Genomic DNA, 21748 nt, shown 5'->3' on the forward strand with positions numbered 1-21748 from the left:
TCTTTTAATACCGCATATCAGTCGGGTGCAAGAGTTTTGGAGTCTTTGTAGGCGAGTTCTATCGGAGTTTTTCATAGCCGGCCCATAAACAACATCGCAGTAATTTAGCTGGGATAGGACGAGTGACTCGCATAGGGTGATTTTGCATGCTTTATTTAAAATATCTCTGTTGGAATAGATCAGTTTTAGTTTTACGAAAGCTTTTTTAATTGTATGTGATATATGCGTGGAAAACGTGAGGGAGTCATCAAGAAACAAGCCTAAATTTTTTTCGCAATTTGACAATTCGAGTGTTTCATTTCGGATGTAAAGGGAAATTAGAGGTCGGGATCTATTTTTGGTCGATTTCCTACCGAAAAGTATGGCTTTGGATTTGGTTGGGTTGATGGATAAACAGAATTTTTCTGATATATCGACAAGTCTCGCAATATCCTCGTTAACCTCATTGCAGGCAGCAACGATATCTTTTTCATCAAATGCGAGGTACAGCTGCGTGTCATCCGCATAGAAATGTGATGTTACATGTTTCAAATGTTCACAGAATTGAGAGGTGTAAATAGTGAAGAGTAGCGGGCCCAATATTGATCCCTGAGGTACACCACACAAGGTTTCGATGGAGTCTGATGATGTGGAGTTCAGTATGACTCTTTGTGTGCGTTTATTGAGATAAGCAGACATAAGTTGCTGCGAAGATGGAGAAAAACCTATATAGTGTAGAATAGCTAACAACAATTCATGATTAATCCTGTCGAAAGCTTTTGAGTAATCAAGAAGTACGAGAATACAAAGCTTGTTCGCATCTATACATGAGAATATGTCATCCGTCACTTTGAGGAGAGCAGTGGCGCAGCTATGATTTAGACGAAAACCTGACTGGTAGTGTGGAAGAACATTGTGCATCAGGACGTGCTCACGAATCTGTTCGTCAATTATTTTTTCAAGAGCTTTTGACAGGGTACAGAGGATGCTTATAGGCCTTAGATCATTCATGCTTGAAACGTCATGTTTTTTAGGCAATGGGATGATATTTGATTGTTTCCAAACGGAGGGAAAAACAGAATTAATTAGACAGAAGTTGAAAATGTGGACGATGCATGGCAATATCAGAGGACAGTAATACAGGATCATCGTTAAGGAAATTTTGTCTGGGCCGGTGGCCGTGGATTTGATAGAAAGTAACTTTTCTTGAGCCTTAAATTCGTCAATAGGAGAGAACGAGAGTTGTCTAGTATTCTCCAAAGTATGATTGGAGAAATATTTGACGGTATGTTTGTCAGGGATGTTCGAACCTGTACCAGAGATGACGCAATTCAAGAATCTAATTATAACCTATAGGATCAAATGTGCTGTGGACCGGGTAATTTTTCAAATACTTTATGGAATACATGCCAATTATATCAATTTATTCTTGAATCGTATGTGTTTATACAGACCAAAGTCATCTTAATTTTGAACAGGTTGGCTCTCTTACCCTTATGACTGGCGCTTGTCAGAAGGACAAATGGGTCATAACTGATCATGGGATGGCGGCATATATGTCCACAGACATCGGTACCGCCCATCACGGTGAACCTCAGCCTGGCTGGGGTGTGATAGATGTTCATCTGTTGACGGGAGACATGAGGGCCTCATTCGACAGAATGTCTGGGCCTTCTATATCGAGAGGGGTCGTCAGCATAGTCTACAGCTTCCTTAACTAACATGTTTATACAAGTGAAATAATGCCCCGAAACACTTCGATCAATTGACAACTTAGAACAAAGAAATTAATTTTCATTATACTAGAAGGAATAATGACTTCAGATTCAGACAAAGGTCTTAATGAAACTAGAAAATATCATGATGAAGTTCCACTACATATTTCAGATGTTTTTGCGTTACAATGGAATGGCCAGCTCATTCTCCCGATTTGACGTTCGATGATTTTATGAAGTTATCTAAAATGTGAAGTATATCTCAATGACAAAATGGTTTAGGTGTTCGCTGCCGAAGTTTTGAGTCACTATTTTTCGAGTTTGAAGGTCGTTGATTTTTGGAATTTCCTCCTGACGTTTCGCTGGAGGTTCATACGTTCTGAGTTATATCCGATAACTGGATATTATGGCTGGCTGCGTAAAGCGTATTCATGATGACATGACATTAGTAGATATCCGATATTTGAGAATTTTCAAATTTAGGTTTCATCAAACAATAAAGAAAATTTTGAGAAAAGGGTGGACATGAAATGTTATATACATCTACCGAAATTATTGTATTGAGAATATAATCTTAAATCATATTCATTCCAGAAGTGTAAGTTTACTCTAGAGTTAGAAATTGGTGTTGTTGCTGCATCTCTTGAAGACGTCAATTTGATTGGCGAAACGCACATCGAGAAAAGTGTTGTTATTTTGGTTTTTGCGAGCAGATTTATTTTTCACCGGAGGTTCCAGTCCTACATTTGATTACTGTCATTGCATATTATTCAACGAGCGGGAAATGGGGTAATTACTCGCATATTCAATTTCAATTAGTTTGGAAATTAGGAGAAAAAATAAGAAAAATTAACGAGCCGCAGATTGAACAAGAACAACTGGCACTCAAGTCTAACGTTCTAACAACTAATCTAAAGAGAAGCTTACAAACTGATGTGATATAATATTTTACAACTACTCTCATTATATTATTGAGTAAAACAGTTATAAATTTTTGGTGGATACAATAGTTTCTACTTTCCGAATCTATGTAGGTCGGTAGCCGGGCGGTTCGACGTGGGTGCTTTGTTCGCTCTCTCAATCGACCGATGTGTGAGTCGGTGATTCAAGCCGCAGGCTGAAGGATAGATTTTCACTTGCTAGTGTGCAATCCATGTTAGGAATCACACGTTAAAAGATAAGACCTCTTAGTCCTCAGCTCGCACAAGTTTCGACTTGTGAGGGTTGTTGTTCGTAGGGGTGCTGATTAACGGAAAAAACATATTTTAAACATACTTTTTTCCCGTGGGTTGGGCTACCTATTGGACGCGTCTCTAGGTGGCGGTTAGGGGAACAGCCAGGGGACTGGGGGCCCTGTCCGGGAGCCAATGTGGCCTTACGGACGGGGCCGCCGAACTCCTGGTCGGTGGCAGAGATAAATAGGATGAGGAGAACTAAAACTCCCATAAAGCCTTTGCAAAACATGCCACCGTGGACCAGCCTACCCAAGCTAAGTTATAAGGAATCGTTTCGACAGCTGAATGGCAGCAGGGTGATATGCGGTTACAAACGATCCCCTTGAGGAACTGGACGAAACCTCATTGTAATCAGCCTACTTCTGGTAATGCGGGGCTCTGCCAGGGGTGACCAAGTCTTTCCTTGCTACTCGTGAGAATACACAGTATTGAAACAAACACAAAAACAGAAACAACAAAAACAAAAAACATTTCCGAGGCTGGACAGAAGAGCTCACTTCAATCTAAGGCGGTGGCTGGGGATGAACAGAAATGTCCACCCCAATCCACCGCTTGGAATGAGGCTGGACATAGCAGATCACCTCGTGATGTAATACAAAGGCCAAGGCGTAAGAGCATTTGCGGCGCCGAGGCCAAAAGGAGAGAGAATGAAAGAGGCAGGAGTGGCAGCCTCCTCCTTCCCCAGTCCACCTCCAACAGCAAGGGCACTTCCTGCGGCGGGCGCCAAGAGCTCCTCCTTGAATAAAGGCAAGGAACCGGCTGCCCCTGCAGGAAAGCTTCCTCACTTGTGCACCTCCACGGAGGGAATCCCAAGAAGGTAACCGCAGTAATGTCGCTGCACCTTCCGAAACCTTCGCGAAGGTCACCGTGAGATACCTCAGCGTTGCCAAAGAGAGTGTGAATTCGGCGAGTATTGGCCTATACCTGCCGATATAAAGGAGATGTCTTCCGATGACCTGTCCACCTTCCTGGAAAGGACAGGATGGACGATGACCTAGGAGAACAACTCCTCGGGAGGATGTACAATGTGTCACATGTGACCTAAGTGCTGTGGATCTACACTCACCCTCCCTACTCTACAGATACATGTTTTCGTTATAAACCATCTAGGCTACTACAAAACTTCAGGGGGTGATTCGTTAGGTCGTTTTAAGAAAAAATGTTCTCTGAACATATGTCCGGAGTTGCTTCGTTTCTGAGATATTCATATTTAGGTATTTATAAAATATCATAAATATTCTTACGACGATTTGCTTGAAATTTGCCACAGTTAATGAAGTAATAAGGCGCTTATTTAGCCCTAACTGAATTGAAGTTACTAGGTACAGTGGAGTCTTAGTGGGCACCTCAGCCAACAATATTGGGAAAAAGAAGTACGCTTCTGACTTGTAGTTCCTATTTTTTTTAGATTAATCAACTGAAATATAACTTTTTCATAGCTTGTGTTTTCTTCATATCTAGATTATTTTTCGAGAGAAAAAAATTGAAGCCACTTTGCAAATCATGAATACCTGCTTTGGAGATTGGCTGACAGTTATAGTGTTGCCATGTCAGTGAAAGTCAGAGTTGTCAATTAGGAGTGATTCCATCATGAGTACTTTTATTGACGCTGAATTGGCTGACATGCACTTTATTTATGTATTAGCGAATGGAAATGTGGAAGAAGCACGGATAATTTACCAGGACAGATATATTAACAGAGTGATTCCATGTGCTGAAATATTCAGAACGCTACATACAAGAGTATATGAAACTAGGAGTTTAATTAAAAATGCAGGTGATGGAAGACCAGAAACTATACCGACGCCTGAACTAGAAGAAGCTATACTTGATGCGATAGAAGAAGATTCTTCTAATAGTACCAGGAAAATTGCACTGCAGCTGGAAGCCAGCTCAAAAATCGCTCAAAAGAAACCTCCTTTACCCATATCACATACAGCGGGTCCAAGTTCTACCGCCTCGGGATTTTTATCCAAGATTGACGTTTTGCAGGTGGTTGATTCATACGATGGCTCATAATGATCATTTTCCACCAAGTATTTAATTTATTGACGAATTTTTCACAAGATGCTATTGTGAACTTTCACAATTACCATTTTTGAGCCGACGAAAATCCCTACATTATTAGAGAAAGTCATTTTCAGCAAAAAATTCACTTGAACGTTTGGGAAGGAATGATTGCTGACTACCTAATTGGCCCTTTTTTCTACCAGCAAGGTTAACAGGTGAATCTTACACGGACTCTTTGCGACGTCATTCACCCATTTTGTTAGATAAAGTACCAGTACTTGTAAGATGCAACATGTGGTTAATGGACGATGGGGCTTCAGCTCATTTAAGTGTTCTTGCTCGTCAGCATGTCGACATCACACACTCTAATCGCTGGATTGGACGAGCAGGACCTCAAAATTGGCCAGCCCGCAGTTCTGATATGAATTCTCTAGATTTCTATTGATAGGGTCATCTGAAGGCTCTCGTTCATAAAACACCTGTACTAGATGTGTATGACTTGAGGAATCGAATAATTGACAATTGCAATGTCATAAGAAATACTCCAGGTATTCTTGAATGTGTCATACAATTAATGACAAATCATTTGCAGTCATGTATTTTATCAGGAGGTGAGAATTTTGCTCACTCACTTCAAGGTCGAAATCGTTTATTATTTACTTTTGGTTTTTATTTTATGTTGTCCATGTAGTTTTTATAAGTGATTTTTTTTTCTCGAAAATAAATCTTGATTTGCCTAATCTAAAAAAATTAAAAACTACAAAAAATGTCAGTGGCGTTCTTTTTTTCGCAATATTGTTGGCTGTATTTTATCAGAATTGTTATTTATTTATTATTGTTTTTATTTTATGTTGTCCACGGATAATTTTTGGAAGTGAAATAAAAATCTATAAAAAAGTTAGTGGCGTTTTTTTCTCTCAATATTGTTGGCTGTTGTGCCAACTGATAATTTCAATCTAGTTCGGGCTAAATAAGCGCCTTATTACTTCAAATAACTAGCAAATTCCAACCAAATCAGTGCAAGGATATTCATGATATTTTATAAATACTGTTTTTTTTTTCATTTCCAACGCCAGGTATCTCAGGAACGAAACTATTCCGGACATGTGTTCATAGAAACTATTTTTCTTAAAATGAATCACCCTCTGAAGTTTCGTACCGAAGTTAGGAAACACCCTGTATATTTCAGTACGAAACGCCATTTCAATAGATAGGTCTGGCCTAATAAGTCGGGAATTTTCGATAGTTTGATAACTACGAAATGATATTGCAACTAAGACAAGATTGAATTGAAGATTACTTTTCGTGTCAAATAGGATCATTTTATAAATGAAAATTAATGTTTAATGAGTGGAAGTATGGAGAATCAACCAGAGAAAGAAGAAGAAGAAGAAACTACAGAAATGATTTTCAAGCAAAGAATTATTTAACTTCCCTTTCATTTTGATAATTTTGCAACTTCGAGGGGATATTGCAAATCGAAAAAGTTGAATGGAAGATAATTTCTCCTGTAAAATAGAAATTTACTGAAAAAAAGAAAAATCTGCAGAAATGCTTTTCAAGCAAAGAACTACTTAACTACTATTCATTTTGCAATGTGAGAAGGTTGAATAGAGGGTAACTTTTTGTGTCTACTAGGATCATTTTATCATTAAAAATCGGTGTACAATGAAAGGAATTATGAAGAATTTACTAGAGAAAGAAAAAGGGGAAGAATCTACCTTTCAAATAAGGAATTACCCAACTTACCATTCATTTTGATAACTTGGCAACCACGACGAGGTACTGAAACTGATAATGTTGATTTGGGGGCAACTTTTAATGTCAAAAAGGATCATTTCATAGAAAAAAAGATGTATAATGAGTGAAATCATAAATAATCTACTGAAGAAAGAAGAAGAAGAAGGATCTACAGAAATGTTTTTCAATCAAGAAATAACTAAACTTCCCATTAGTTTAGGAAATTTTGAAACTCTTTGAAACTTTAAGGGTAACTTTCCGTGTCTAATAAGCTCATTTTATAAAAAAAATGATATATAATGAGTAGGAGCACTGAAGATTTTCTTGCACTAGCCCAATATCCAAATGGAAGTAGTTTTTGTTTATTCTGAGTATTCTGGTTTTAATAATAAATAAAATATATTGAATTACTATTTCATTGTCATATTCTGAATGTCAATGATGACATAACATTTATATACACTTCATATATGAAAATTTAAAAATATTCACTATTTTCCTTACCAGACTTAGTAAATTCGCCCAACACTTGGCAAATCAAGAAAGCATATACGAAAAAACCGATATATTTAAACATCCCCATGATTTGTTTCTATATCGAAAATAATGAGAAAACTGGCTTCTTATAGTTTTGAAAATTGAGAGCAAATGAATTAAAATTAAGGTTCTACGCGTTCTTTTTATCAGTGTCATTATGAATATTCAACGTTTCATTGGATATGCATTATCTCTTCACCTCCTGATATGCATTTTTCCTATCGAATGAAAAATTATTTTATAATTTGAATTACAAATTCAACTCGTTTGTGAAAAACCAAATTTCTTGTATTGCAAATGGAATAATTTTTTTGTCAGTAATGGACTATTAAAACGATATTTTTTAAGAATATGTACGAAATTGCAATCGTTTCCCTTGGAAATAATATGAGTGTTCGATACAAAGGTTATTCACCTTGGGAGAAAGGTGTCAAACAAAACATAACGAAAACAACAGGTCACTGATTTGCCTATAAATTGAATATAAAAAGCCCTGAAATTACTCAGCCACACATTTTAAGGAATGGAATTCCCTAAAACCTCATATTCGAGTCCCAAAATGAACACACTTTTAGTTTTTTTTTTGGACACGTGTATTTTGTTAAAGTGGGAAACGAATGTTTTTCTTGTCAACCTGCATTATACAGGGCTATTCAAATTTGTTTCTGTACATGGGGGATCTCGTAAAAGATAAGAGATAGAGAGTTGCGTATTCTAGAGACCTATTTAATGATTTCCATTTTCATTACAATTATAATGTTCGTTTCGGATGTTATTATTGCTATTATTCCTTTTTCAGCTTATTGAAACACATATAATATATTTTTGATGTTGATATGTTTCAGATAATCATGTAAAGTTTTCCTATTTGAAGTCCATTGTAGAAAACACTCAGAACAATAAAAAAATATGAATAGGTACCTGAAAATGAAAAAAAAACTCTTGAAAAACTCTTACGGTTCATAGGAAGACGTGAAAGTTGCTATTGTGTTTTTATTCAACTCGGCCAACCAATTTCCAGGTCAGTAATTCAAAAGGGAATACTTCACACAATTATAATCAAATATTACCCAAAATTCACGAAATATAAAATTTAATTTAATTTCTCAGTATGAAGTGACCGTCGACGATACAAAAAATACAACAAAAAATACAGGTCCGTATTTAAAAATTCAAAGATGGGGGTAAGACTAGAGAAAAGCAAGAGTAAACAAAAAGATAAAAGAGAGAGAGAGAAAAGATAGGAACCCTTTTTATAATTTATTTTCACTTGTGAGGGCAGTGATACCTTTAGGTCATGAAACCGCCAGGTTGCATGACGACGCTGTGAGAATTTTAGTATTTTTGCTCTGAGTTAGGAGATATTTTCAATTATATTTCAATTTTGTAGTTCACGCAAACATACAGTCATGGCTTTTTTGAAAGAGAAACACGACCTACTGTAGTCGGTTATCTTATACGTATTCATGTAACTGGCAATATTATATGAAAAACTACGTTTAAAAATTTCCTTTCTATGTCGAGGAATGGTGATAAAAAAAGTTTGTCGAGTGTTTCTATCATGTATGTCTTTTCTATATATGACTTTATCATGGAGATAGTTGGGTTGTTTGTATTTCAAAAGTTTGTAGAAGTAGCAAAGAATATGTAATTTACGCCTGTTGGACATATTGAGCCATTTAATTTCTTTAATTTTATGGGAAATCCTCTGCCTGCTTTTTATGCCAAAAATAAGTCTCAAACAGCAGTTCTGGATTTTCTGGATACGCTGACTATCCATGCCATCTAAACATGGCCCATATACAATATCACAATAGTTGAATTGGGAAAGCACTAATGAATCACACAGCATTTTTTTACATCTTGGCTTAAATAGTGTCTATGTGAGTAAATCATCTTCAAGCTAGTGTAACTTCTTTTCAACATAATATTAACCTGTTCTTTGAATCTCAATTTTTTATCTAGTATCAAACCCAAGTTCTTTGCACTCTCACTGAAAGGTATTGTGTCATTTCCCATCCTTAGTCTACTATTATAAGATATATCATTCCTGACATTGTCATTGCAGAACAAAATAGCACATGACTATTGAGGATTTATTTTGAGTAGATGTTTATCACATATGTCTTTTAAAGATTGTAAGTCAATATTCATTTCTCTGTTAGTTTGTATGAAATTATCTGGTTCAAAGATTTTATACATCTGTGTGTCATCAGCGTACATGTGGTAGTTACAGATTGGCGTGAAGTTATCCACAGATTTCTGGCCACACATGCTGACGTAGAGGAAAATAAAAATCTGTGGTTGGGATACGAAATTATTAGCACCCGTACTAATATCTGTGGTTGGAAATACCTATTCACTATAGGTTGAACGTGAAATTATTGAGACTATTTGGTGTTTAACTTTTTTATAGAATCTTGACTAGATTGACGCGTCGATAATCGTTTTCTCATCAACAATACAGATTTAGGGAATAATAAACTTGTAAATATTAGACTTACTTTCCAATAACCCATATAGAAATGATATCAGATGATGTGCGTCTATCAAAATCACACAACTTCTATAGTTTCTTGAGAATATTAACTTGGTGATGACAGTTTTCTTGTCATCTAAACAGATTTCGAAAAAGAAATTGTTGAAACAATCAGACTCATTTTTGAGATTCCTTGTATTCATGAAAATCACACAACTCTTATAGAATCTTGGGTAGATCGATAAAGTGAAAACTGTTTTCTTGTCACCCATACAGTTTTCGAGAAAAAAATTCTTGCAACAATCAGACTCACTTTTTAAAACACCTTGTAGAATTGAAACCAGAGAATGTGCGTTCATGAAAATTACACAACTGTTATAGAATCTTGGGTAGATCAATATAGTGAAAACCGTTTCCTTGTCACCCATACAGATTTCGAGAGAAAAATTGTTGCAACAATCAGACTCACTTTTTAAAACACCTTGTAGAATTGGAACCAGAAAATGTGCGTTCATGAAAATCACACAACTGTTATAGAATCTTGGGTAGATTGATATAGTGAAAACCGTTTCCTTGTCAACCATACAGATTTCGAGAGAAAAATTGTTGCAATAATCAGACTCACTTTTTAAACACCTTGTAGAATTGGAAATAGAAGATGTGCGTTCATGAAAATTACACAACTGTTATAGAATCTTGGGTAGATCGATATAGTGGGAACTGTTTTCTTGTCACCCATACAGATTTCGATAAAAAAATTGTTGCAACAAACAGACTCATTTTTTGAGATTCCTTGTAGAATTGGAACCAGAAGATGTGCGTTCATGAAAATTACATAACTGTTATAGAATCTTGGGTAGATCGATAAAGTGAAAACCGTTTTCTTGTCACCCATACAGATTTCCAGGAAAAAATATTGAAACAATCAGACTCACTTTGTAAAACACCTTGTAGAATTGGAACTAGAAGATGTGCGTTCATGAAAATTACACAACTGTTATAGAATCTTAAATAGATTGATATAGTGAGAACCGTTTCCTTGTCACCCATACAGATTTCGAGAGAAAAATTGTTGCAACAATCAGACTCACTTTTTAAAACACCTTGTAGAATTGGAACCAGAAGATGTGCGTTCATGAAAATTATATAACTGTTATAGAATCTTGGATAGATCGATACAGTGTAAACCGTTTTCTTGTCACCCATACAGATTTCGATAAAAAAATTGTTGCAACAAACAGACTCATTTTTTGAGATTCCTTGTAGAATTGGAACCAGAAGATGTGCGTTCATGAAAATTACATAACTGTTATAGAATCTTGGGTAGATCGATATAGTGAAAACCGTTTTCTTGTCACCCACACAGATTTCCAGGAAAAAATATTGAAACAATCAGACTCACTTTGTGAAACACCTTGTAGAATTGGAACTAGAAGATGTGCGTTCATGAAAATCACACAACTGTTATAGAATCTTAGATAGATCGATATAGTGATAACTGTTTTCTTGTCACCCATACAGATTTCGAGAGAAAAATTGTTGCAACAATCAGACTCACTTTTTAAAACACCTTGTAGAATTGGAACCAGAAGATGTGCGTTCATGAAAATTATATAACTGTTATAGAATCTTGGATAGATCGATACAGTGTAAACCGTTTTCTTGTCACCCATACAGATTTCGATAAAAAAATTGTTGCAACAAACAGACTCATTTTTTGAGATTCCTTGTAGAATTGGAACCAGAAGATGTGCGTTCATGAAAATTACATAACTGTTATAGAATCTTGGGTAGATCGATATAGTGAAAACCGTTTTCTTGTCACCCATACAGATTTCCAGGAAAAAATATTGAAACAATCAGACTCACTTTGTAAAACACCTTGTAGAATTGGAACTAGAAGATGTGCGTTCATGAAAATTACACAACTGTTATAGAATCTTAGATAGATCGATATAGTGATAACTGTTTTCTTGTCACCCATACAGATTTCGAGAGAAAAATTGTTGCAACAATCAGACTCACTTTTTAAAACACCTTGTAGAATTGGAACCAGAAGATGTGCGTTCATGAAAATTACACAACTGTTATAGAATCTTGGATAGATTGATATAGTGAGAACCGTTTCCTTGTCACCCATACAGATTTCGAGAGAAAAATTGTTGCAACATTCAGACTCACTTTTTAAAACACCTTGTAGAATTGGAACCAGAAGATGTGCGTTCATGAAAATTACATAACTGTTATAGAATCTTGGGTAGATCTATATAGTGAAAACCGTTTTCTTGTCACCCATACAGATTTCGAGAGATAAATTGTTGCATCAGACTCATATTTTGAGTCTGTAAATCTGCATGGGTGACAAGAAAACGGTTTTCACTATATCAATCTACCCGAAATTCTATAACAGCTGTGTAATTTTCATGAACGCACATCTTCTGGTTCCAATTCTACAAGGTGTTTTAAAAAGTGAGTCTGATTGTTGCAACAATTTTTCTCTCGAAATCTGTATGGGTGACAAGGAAACGGTTTTCACTATATTGATATACCCAAGATTCTATAGGAGTTGTGTGATTTTCATGAATACAAGGAATCTCATAAAATTATTCTGATTGTTTCAACAATTTCTTTTTTGAAATCTGTTTAGATGACAAGAAAACTGTCATCACCAAGTTAATCTACTCAAGAAACTATGGAAGTTGTGTGATTTTGATGGACGCACATCAACGGATATCATTTTTATATGGGGTATTGGAAAGTAAGTCTAATATTTCCAATTTTATTTTTCCCTAAATTTGTATTGTTGATGAGAAAACGATTGTCAACGCGTCAATCTACTCAAGATTCTATAAAAAAGTTTTACACCAAATAGTCCTAATAATTTTACGTTCAACCTATAGTGAATGGTTATTTCCAGCCATTAGTACGGGTGCTAATAATTTCGTATTCCAACCACAGATTTTTATTTTCCTCTACGTCAGTATGTGTGGCCAGAAATCTGTGAATAACTTCACGCCAATTAGTTACAGTGCTGCAAAGCCTCATGAAATGTTGTAGTGAATAAGGTGAACAGAAGTGGACACAAAATACTACCCTGAGGAACACCGCATGATACATGAGCAAAATTAAAAGTTTTATCATTCAGAATAACACGTTGAAGTCTATTTGATGAATATGAAGTAATAAGTTTGCAAGTATTTTGGCCAAACTTTAAGTAGTGAAGTTAAGATAGGAGAATTCTGTGGTTTATCAAATCAAATGCTTTCGAAAAGTCAAGTAGGATGAGTACAGTTGCTTTATTTTCATGAATACCTTCGATAATGTCATCCGTTATATTTGCAAGTGCACTCACACAACTGTAACCAGGTCTGAACCCCGATTGCTTTTGAGGTAGAATTTTGGACGGCGAATTTTATATTTGGACGAAACTTGGTATGACACTCTCGACACAGTTACGAAAGGGTGGACTGATGGTTCGAGAATGTGTACGCCTAACATGCCTGCAAACAATGGATCGCGACTAATCATTGTACATTGCGGAGGAAGTAAAGGGTGGGTTTCGAATCCTTTGAAATTATGTGGAAAAAAACTTGAGGACCGCAATGTTGACTATCATAAGAACAAGGTTATATTTTCGAAGAATCGTTTGAAAACACATTGGATGCGAATAGTGTAATAGTTCTTGACAATGCTTCCTATCATTCGCGACAGCTCATCAAAGTACCGAATAAAAATTCGAGGAAAGATGGAATACAAAGTTTTTCAATAGATAACAATTTGTATTTTGAAGATTACTATGTCAAAAACCATCTATTTGAAGTTTATCAGACAAAAAGTGTATGCCCTCAAGAGTATTGCTGAAAAGTATGGACACACCATATTGAGACTTCCCCTATTTTTGTGTTTTCAATCCCATCGAGTCGATTCGGGAAAATTGAAACAAAGCATCAGGGCATTAGGCGTAAATTTTTTTTTCCAAATTTTGATAAGGAGGTAATAGAGCTAATTAAAGAATTAGTATATAATATTACCGAAGAAGACTGGCAGAAAAAAAATAAAAAATTAATTTTAGTTGAAAAAGGTTGGACAATTCCATAATGATGGTGGAAATAAATAAATTATTTGAATCAATAATGAATTTATTTCCTTTCAAGTTTTGAGTAGAGCCTAGACGATGACAGCACGACCAGCTGTCGGAAGCGGTTCCTGACACAAGGTGCAGGACCTGCCGCGAGGCGCCTGAGACCCTAATGCACTTGCTAGCAGCATGTCCAGCATATGCGGTATCGTCCTATATCCATCGGTATAATGCGGCCCTAAGAGTGCTGTATTACCATCTACGGCACTCTCACGGTATTCACGAGACACCGGTGTTGCCCTACGCTCCGGGGGATATTGAATCAGTTGAGGGAAACGAAAAGTGCCATATTTGTCGTGGAGTTTTCAGCTCCTGGCGAGACGAATATCATCAGAAAATAAGAGGAAAAACGGATAAAATATCGAGATTTACTCTTCGAATTCCGCAGACTCTATCCAGATCACTCTGTCAAGATGGTTGTTCTGATTAGTGGAGTCCTTGGTGGAATGATGCCCTCTCTACTCTCGAATCTTAAAATCATACCGGCTTGCCGCACTTAGGCAGAAATCTTAGCCGCACAGATGCAGAAGCCTGTCATTCTTGGCTCACTGCGCTCAGGGTACATGATTCTCGGACCCAATGATCACTTAGCCCACGGTGGCCTGGCCTGACCAGCGCACACTACGGTGGAAAAAATTATAAATTTTTGGTATTATCAACATTATTTCCACTTTTTGTTTCCACTAACTCTTTCGAATATTTGAGTTTCTTCCACTACCAAGTTTTCGACATATTAAAAAAACGTTATTGTGAGATTTTCACTAACCAGTTTTACTGTTTACTACTGTACAGTAGCTTCTTCAGGTATGTCTATACTACAATTGACAATGAAAGTTCCTGTCTCTTATAATGAATGAACAAGTGTTAGTGTTTTTCAATTATTGTAGTCGGTCGGTAGCCGGTCGGTTCAACCTGGGTGCTTTGTTCACTCACTCGAATCGACCACCGTGTTGGTCGGTGGTTCAAGCCCTAGGCTGAACAATCGATTTTCACTTGCTATCGTCCAACCCGTGTTAGGAATCACACTTTGAAAGGTAAGACCTCGTTAGTCCTTAGCTCACATAAGTTTCTAATTCTGACGGTTGTCGTTCATAGGGGTGCGACAGCTGGTTAAGGGAAAACAGATTTTAAAACAGACAAGATCAATTTTTATTTATCATGAGTTTATAAACTTTAACAAATTGAAATAAAAAAATGTGGCAAAGAAACTCAGACGAAATTGTTTGGGTACGTGGTCAAGATGATATGTCTTGCAACTACTACGGTGCTTGTGGACAAGGCACTGGATTTTTTATTCTATATATGGTAATATCCCATACTTTCTCTTTGAGAGAGGGCCATTTATTTATATGGGCAGGAATTAATGTCAAATCACTCCAGTGATCAGTATCTTTTGGGAATTAGCAGAGAACGTAAATAAAGGTCCCAACAATTAAAAAATCTCTGTTTTAAATCTGTTTTCCGTTAATCAGCTGTCGCCCCCATACGAACGACAACTCTCAAAAGTTGAGAAACTTGTGCGAGCTAAGGACTAACGAGGTCTTACCTTTTAACGTATGATTCCTAACACGGTTGTAGAATCATCCCAGCTTCAACCAGATAAATTCTCTCGAGAAAAATATCTGGTCGAGGCAGGAATCGAACCCACGGTCTTCCGATCGTGAGTCGGGCGCACTACCACCACGGCCAATTCCACAACAATTGGAAAGAGAAAATGAGTTAACAATAGAAGGATTGGGATTTTTTGCTGAGGTTTAGGTTGTAAATTCAACCTATCGTTACCGAATACTATTACCGTACAAGTTTTCGATTTCAAACTAATACAAAAAGTGTAACTGATGACTTGTTTATTTTGTGGTAATTCAGAAATGAATAAAAACACTTTTGCCTAATTACCACTATTTGATTTTATTTATACGACCGGCTTCGGGCTTGACCCCATTATCAAGTAAAAACTGAAATGTGAAGTTTGAAAACTCGGTTATATCGGGAGTTTTCAGGTAAGATGTAAGGACAGGTATTTGAAAGGCAGGTAGTTGGACGAAAAAGGATGCCAACTTTAAAATTCAACACTGAAAATTCTAGGGGTTGTTAAACTTATAAATTCAAGAGAAGGGACCTACATAAATCGAGGTGCTGGTTTAGGTGTATATATTCCTGGTTTTCAATTGATTTGTTAATTTCCGTGGTTTTCAACAAATTTATTTTTTCCCTTCATTACATATATGTAGGATTTTGAGGTTTCTATTTATCTTTTGTTTTGATCCTTGAAGATTTTCGTACATTGTAGATTTTTTGTCCAAACAGACGTGTTCACGCAGCCCTATGTCAAAATTTTTACCAGTTTGGCCTGAATATATTGCAGAGCATTCGCCACACTCTATTTTATATTCGCTATGTTTCGCTAGAGTTTTGTCAAGTGATTTGAGTACTTCAAGTTGTTTTTTATACTAATATTTATATACTACAGGTAACCATAATTGAGACTACCTCCAAACAATTACCTAAACATCTACCTAAGGTAGAGCATATTACCGCATATTACCTCACATCTACATCAATAATAATTCTTTCTCGGCTTTTGAGAAAACAAGTTCAATAATGGTGAACTATTAAAATCCAGTTGGTCATTCATTAGAATGTTTGAATTTTTAAGTTTGTTAATTTTCATTGCTTCCACATGATTCAGTTTGAAACCTTTATTTTCTATGGGCAAAATTTCGAACTCTTATTTAGAGATATGATTTTCTTCTAGATGATTTGAATATGTTGAGTTTATTTTTTCATTTACATAGCTCGTATGATGTTCCTGGGTTCGACTCCTGAATGTTCTACCAGTTTGATCAGTTTGACTAGTTATTCATTTCATTGAAGTAATACATAAAGCAATAAACACAAACAAATATTTAAGACTTTCGCTAAACCCATGGAGTTCATCAACGATGAAACAAAAATCATAGTATTCTTAAAATTACGTAAAAATTGATTGAGACATTCAAACAACTAGAAAAAATGTCAATGCAGCTGAGGATCTTTGAAAACGATTAACAAAAAATGCAACGAAATATAAAAAACTAGGAATTCGAACTAGAGAATGCAGAGTCACGAACCGCGTCGATTATAGTTTTCATAAGGATACAATTTCGGTAATTGGTAAGGTCGTCGAAGTGTAGCTGTCAACGGGTGTGATCGAAATGGGGGCTCGTCGAGGTCGGCTGCCATGGTAGGGTCTGGGGAAAGTGCTCCAGAAGCTAAAGACATGTCCGCTGTCGCTATCAACATTGCCAAATACACGACGGAATCGCTACGCACCGTTTCTTGAGGAATCGCGAAACCTCGAAAAGTTCCGACTTGCGCGATAGTTTGGCCGCGGTGTGTGGTTTTTACTGCTGATTACGAGAAAAACAATGTGAGTTAATATTTATAATTGAATACTCAACTTATATACCAATTAGTTATAATTAAATTAATTTTATCGTCATTTTCAGTTGGGAAACTGATCATTACACTGATAAATTGTATATTTTCAGACGAGACTCATTTTTTGAAAGAAAAGTTTTGGCCTTCTACTTCTCCATCTTTATAGAAAAAAATGTGGGAATCTTCCAAAGAAAGGAAGAAAATAATGCAATTAAAAGACCAAAACCTTCCCCAATAATTAATACCTCCTGAAAATATGCAAGTTGGAGTTGTTTACACAGTCTCAAAAAGAGGACTCAGTTGTACTTTAATTCATCAGTGAAGCCTATTAGTTTTATCATATTCTTTACCTTTCTCCATTTATCAAAGGCTGTAGGTATACTGTTTTGATAGATAATATAATGATTGTACTTTTCAACAAACCACCTGAAAATGAACCGAGTTCGAATGACATGCATTTAGATACTTAGCTGTTCCCTTAGCCTAGGCCTTAGCTGGCCCTGTTTCCTTTAGAGAACAGGGCCAGCTAGAGCATAGATTGTATTGTTATTCATGTATTTATTTCATTTATGATTTATTCATTTATAATAAGCAATATATACAGAGTGTCCCATATAAAACTCCGCGGGCAAATATCCAAAAAATGAAAAAAACTATCCATATTTCGTGAAAGCAGATAATTTTGGTAACAAAGGGTCCTCTTATTAACGTAAAGATCCAGGCTTCATCCGTTAGGGCGTCGCGACACCGACGCCAATTTTTTTAAATTGTAACCCAGTTTTTTCAATTGGTTTTTGAATTCTGCATTAAATTCTGAATTCAGCCATATAACACGCTAGCTTCGCCAAATCTTTGGCACGAAATGAATGTTTTAATGAACGGAAGCGAAGAAAACCGAAAACGGCTAGTGATGAGAATCACAGTGTTGCAGTGCTAGGTCAAATGGGGTTGAAACCATATAGTTTTACCAGACAAGTAGCAATGCATTGTAACATTTCGAAATCGTCATTACAACCTATTTCGTCAAAAAACAAATTCCATCTATACAAAATACATTTGGTTCAAAGACTACGTCCAGGTAATAATCTTCATGTTTCACTTTCAATATCTAAAATATATTCCCATATTCGGGAGATGCTGATAGAAGATTGAACTTCATTGCATGGTTGTCCACCCGTATTCATGATGATGATCAGTTTTAAAAAAATATTATATAGTGATGAAAGCCGTTTCCATAACAACGATATAATAAACAAACATAATTGTCACTATTGGTCTGACGTTAATGTTTGGTGCGGAATCATTGATGGTTATTTGATAGGACCTCATTTTTTCGAAGGAATTCTCAATGTGGAGAAGTATTTGGTTTTTCTGCAACATGTGTTGCCGAATCTCTTGGAGAATTTACCAATACAAACTCGACTGAATATGTGGTTTCAACAAGATGGGACACCTCCACATAATGATAAAATAGTTACTCAATATTTGGATGATACTTTTAATGGGAAATGGATTGGAAAGAAGGGTACAATACCATGGCCAGCTATAAGTCCAGATATTACTCCACTAGATTTCTTTTCGTGGGGATATATCAAAGACTCAGTTTATATGCGACGTCCATAAAATGTAGAGGATTTGAAAAATAGTATTACAAATGTTTGTGCTTCCATAACGCGAGAGACGCGTGTGTATTCTACGTGAAGGGAGGCAGTTCGAACACTTACTAAAGTGATTCTTGTTATCACTAATTGATTTCGTTATCATCATGTTAGTCGAGTTATGGTCAAAGTAACATATTTTTTGGTAATCTGAAACATTCATTTTAATTTATACAGAAATACGCAGCTAGATAAAATTGAACAGACAATGAAATCATAACTGATGGATTCATTTCAATAAACTCGTATGTTTGCATTCATTTTGACTGGCCCTCTTTATAAAATGCACAGTCTTCAAGGAAAACTACAAGTGTGCTATGGCTGAATTCAGAATTTAATGCAGAATCCATTAATGAATCGAATCGAATCGACGCCTATTGCTGGATCTCTTCGCATATAAGAGAACCCTTTGACATCAAAACCATCTGCCTACACGAAATACGGATATTCGCTCTCATTTTTCAGATATTTGCCCGCGGAGTTTTATATCGAACAACCTGTATATTTTGGGGTACAATTTTCGAATAACAAATATATATTAATACCAAATGAATTTTGCTAGTTGAGAATCTATTGACTAATATCCAATCCACAACCGTCTTCGGGTGATGATTGGTCATCATCTAAGTCGGACTTACATGATCCAATATAATTAGAAATTTATGAAAGAACAAATAAAATTAAAATGAATAGCAAAAATAGCTATTATACACAAGATTTTAATGATGAACGAGGACGGGAATGTTCCCTACTTATTTATCAAACTCAAACACCTGTTCATGCAGCTGCAGATGCATGCATGCAGATTGTATCATCTTTTAAGTCCACTATATACTCGTTAGGACAAGAGGAATGTTACGAATTGGGGTTCCTGTTGAATACTCTTCGTTGGCAAAACAATAGCAAAATCAATACTCCTGACCGCTCTGGATTGAATGATTCCGTACAGCCCATCTCGTCTTGTGTTTGTAAATCTTCTGCTGGAAAAATCCTCACTTGTTTACTTTGTAGTAAATGTTCAAGAAGTAGCGAAAACTTATGTGAATTTCTGGAACTTCATCCTGCGTTTCCTAATATGACTAATAACCAGTCCGTGCAAAGTTTATTGTTAAATCATCTGAAAATGGAATTTTTAACAGGTGATGATCGGCTGTATTGCCAAACATGCGCCAAACTAACTGACTGTTATAAGGAAACAAGTGTAGCTGAGGCACCAGTCAATCTAATAATAACACTGATAAATTTCAAAGAAAACTCGACCTCTGACGGAAGCAAGAAACTCTTTCGAAGGTTCGAAATAGATTAACATTTCAATCTAGCAGACCACTATTACAATATTCATGCAGTCATTGTTCACTGTGTGATTCTGGCGTTGAATTTGGTCATTATTACGCCTTGGTCAAAGACGAAACGGACTGGTTCAAGTTTGACGATAGTCATGTCACGAAGTGTTCTGGCGATATATTGAATCTATTGGAGCCTTTGGAGACACCCTTCATTTTATTTTATGAGAGAGAGAGAACATTGGCAGATCAAGATCTTCACACGATGTGGTGCTGCAGGTTTTTCCGGGTTTTCTTGGAGCTGAAAAAGTAAATGCGCCAATGAAGTCGCCCCGGAGCGCCAATTAATTTTTATTCTTGTTATTATTTTTATCGTTGTTCTACAATAAAAATTATACAGAAGTAATAAAACGTGAAGTGAAAATACAGTAAAACAAATGAAATGAAATCATCAAGATGAAAGATGAAAATGACCACAGAGTAAAAATAAAAGGAATTGAAAATAAAAATGGAAAAGAAAGAATTTGAATGATCACAATACAAAATGAAGAATAAAAAATATAAAAAGACTTTGAAGCAAGTTACTTCACGATGTTTCAATTGTTAGTATTCACAATCGTCGGGTGATGACCCGAATACTGTCTACACAAAAATACGTAGTCCTACAAATTAATCAACAATTTCCCATGAAGCATATGTATACAGGTTAGCAGTGATTTCTTAAACATATTCATGGAAACACTCAAAAAATTCATATCAGAATTGTTTGACAATCTCGAAAGTCTTGACAGTGGACTATTATAATAATAATTTGTATGATGCAGATTTTCAGAGAAAGCAGCTTTATCATCCCGAGTTTTTTTTGCATAATATCGAAACTAATATTACTCAAACGTTTTGGATAGTCGATATCACCAGAGATAAGTTTGAACAAAAGTTTGAGTCATATCGAACATTTTTCATATATAGTCAGTGGGCATACTTGAAGACTGGCTATAAATCAAATCATCTAAAAGGACAGCCTCATCTCCCGACACTGTAGGTTAATGGACACTTGCAGGCCGGTTTAGCCACTTGTCACTGCAACATAAAGTCGATGATTTCCGATAAATGAAAATAGAATTCCTTCAGACAATTCCTTCAGACAACAAGTTTGTCATCGCCCCATCTACCTGTGAACCAAGTATGCCCACTGAATATATGTGAAAAGTTTTCTTTTCCTATACAAGGAATTGGGCAAATTTCGCATATGCGGTTGGTTACCTCGTTCACAGGCAGATGGGGCGATGACAAACCTGTTTATTGTCCGCTTCATCCTAGTTCAAGGAATGATACTCTGAAGGAATTCGATTTTTAATTATCGGAAATCATCGACTTCATGTTGATGATATACTCTTCCTTGCATTGACGAGTGGCCAAACAGCCCGAAACCGGTCTGCAAGTGTGTGCCAATAATTGAAAATATTTTGCGGCAGTTGTATCGCCAACAGCATGTGCAGGAATAACTTCAGTGAAGAATCCTGCACTGACACCTGTCGGATATTATCCAACGCT

The 21748-nt window shown here is 36.1% G+C and overlaps 1 protein-coding gene across 1 annotated transcript in view; it reads left to right on the forward strand.

Moving 5' to 3' along the window:
* Window positions 1-17082: 17082 nt before the first annotated feature.
* The window catches only part of yellow-e, an 85359-nt gene continuing 80693 nt past the window's right edge, over window positions 17083-21748 (forward strand). Inside the window, exon 1 of the mRNA XM_074175877.1 lies at window positions 17083-17242. The gene's annotated coding sequence lies outside the window, so the exon portion shown is untranslated. The remainder of the gene's footprint in view (window positions 17243-21748) is intronic.

This window comes from Leptinotarsa decemlineata, unplaced genomic scaffold (assembly GCF_025532065.1).
Source record: "Leptinotarsa decemlineata unplaced genomic scaffold, Ldec_3_MD MMD2_tig00001393_RagTag_RagTag, whole genome shotgun sequence".
NCBI classification, from domain to species: Eukaryota; Metazoa; Arthropoda; class Insecta; order Coleoptera; family Chrysomelidae; genus Leptinotarsa; species Leptinotarsa decemlineata.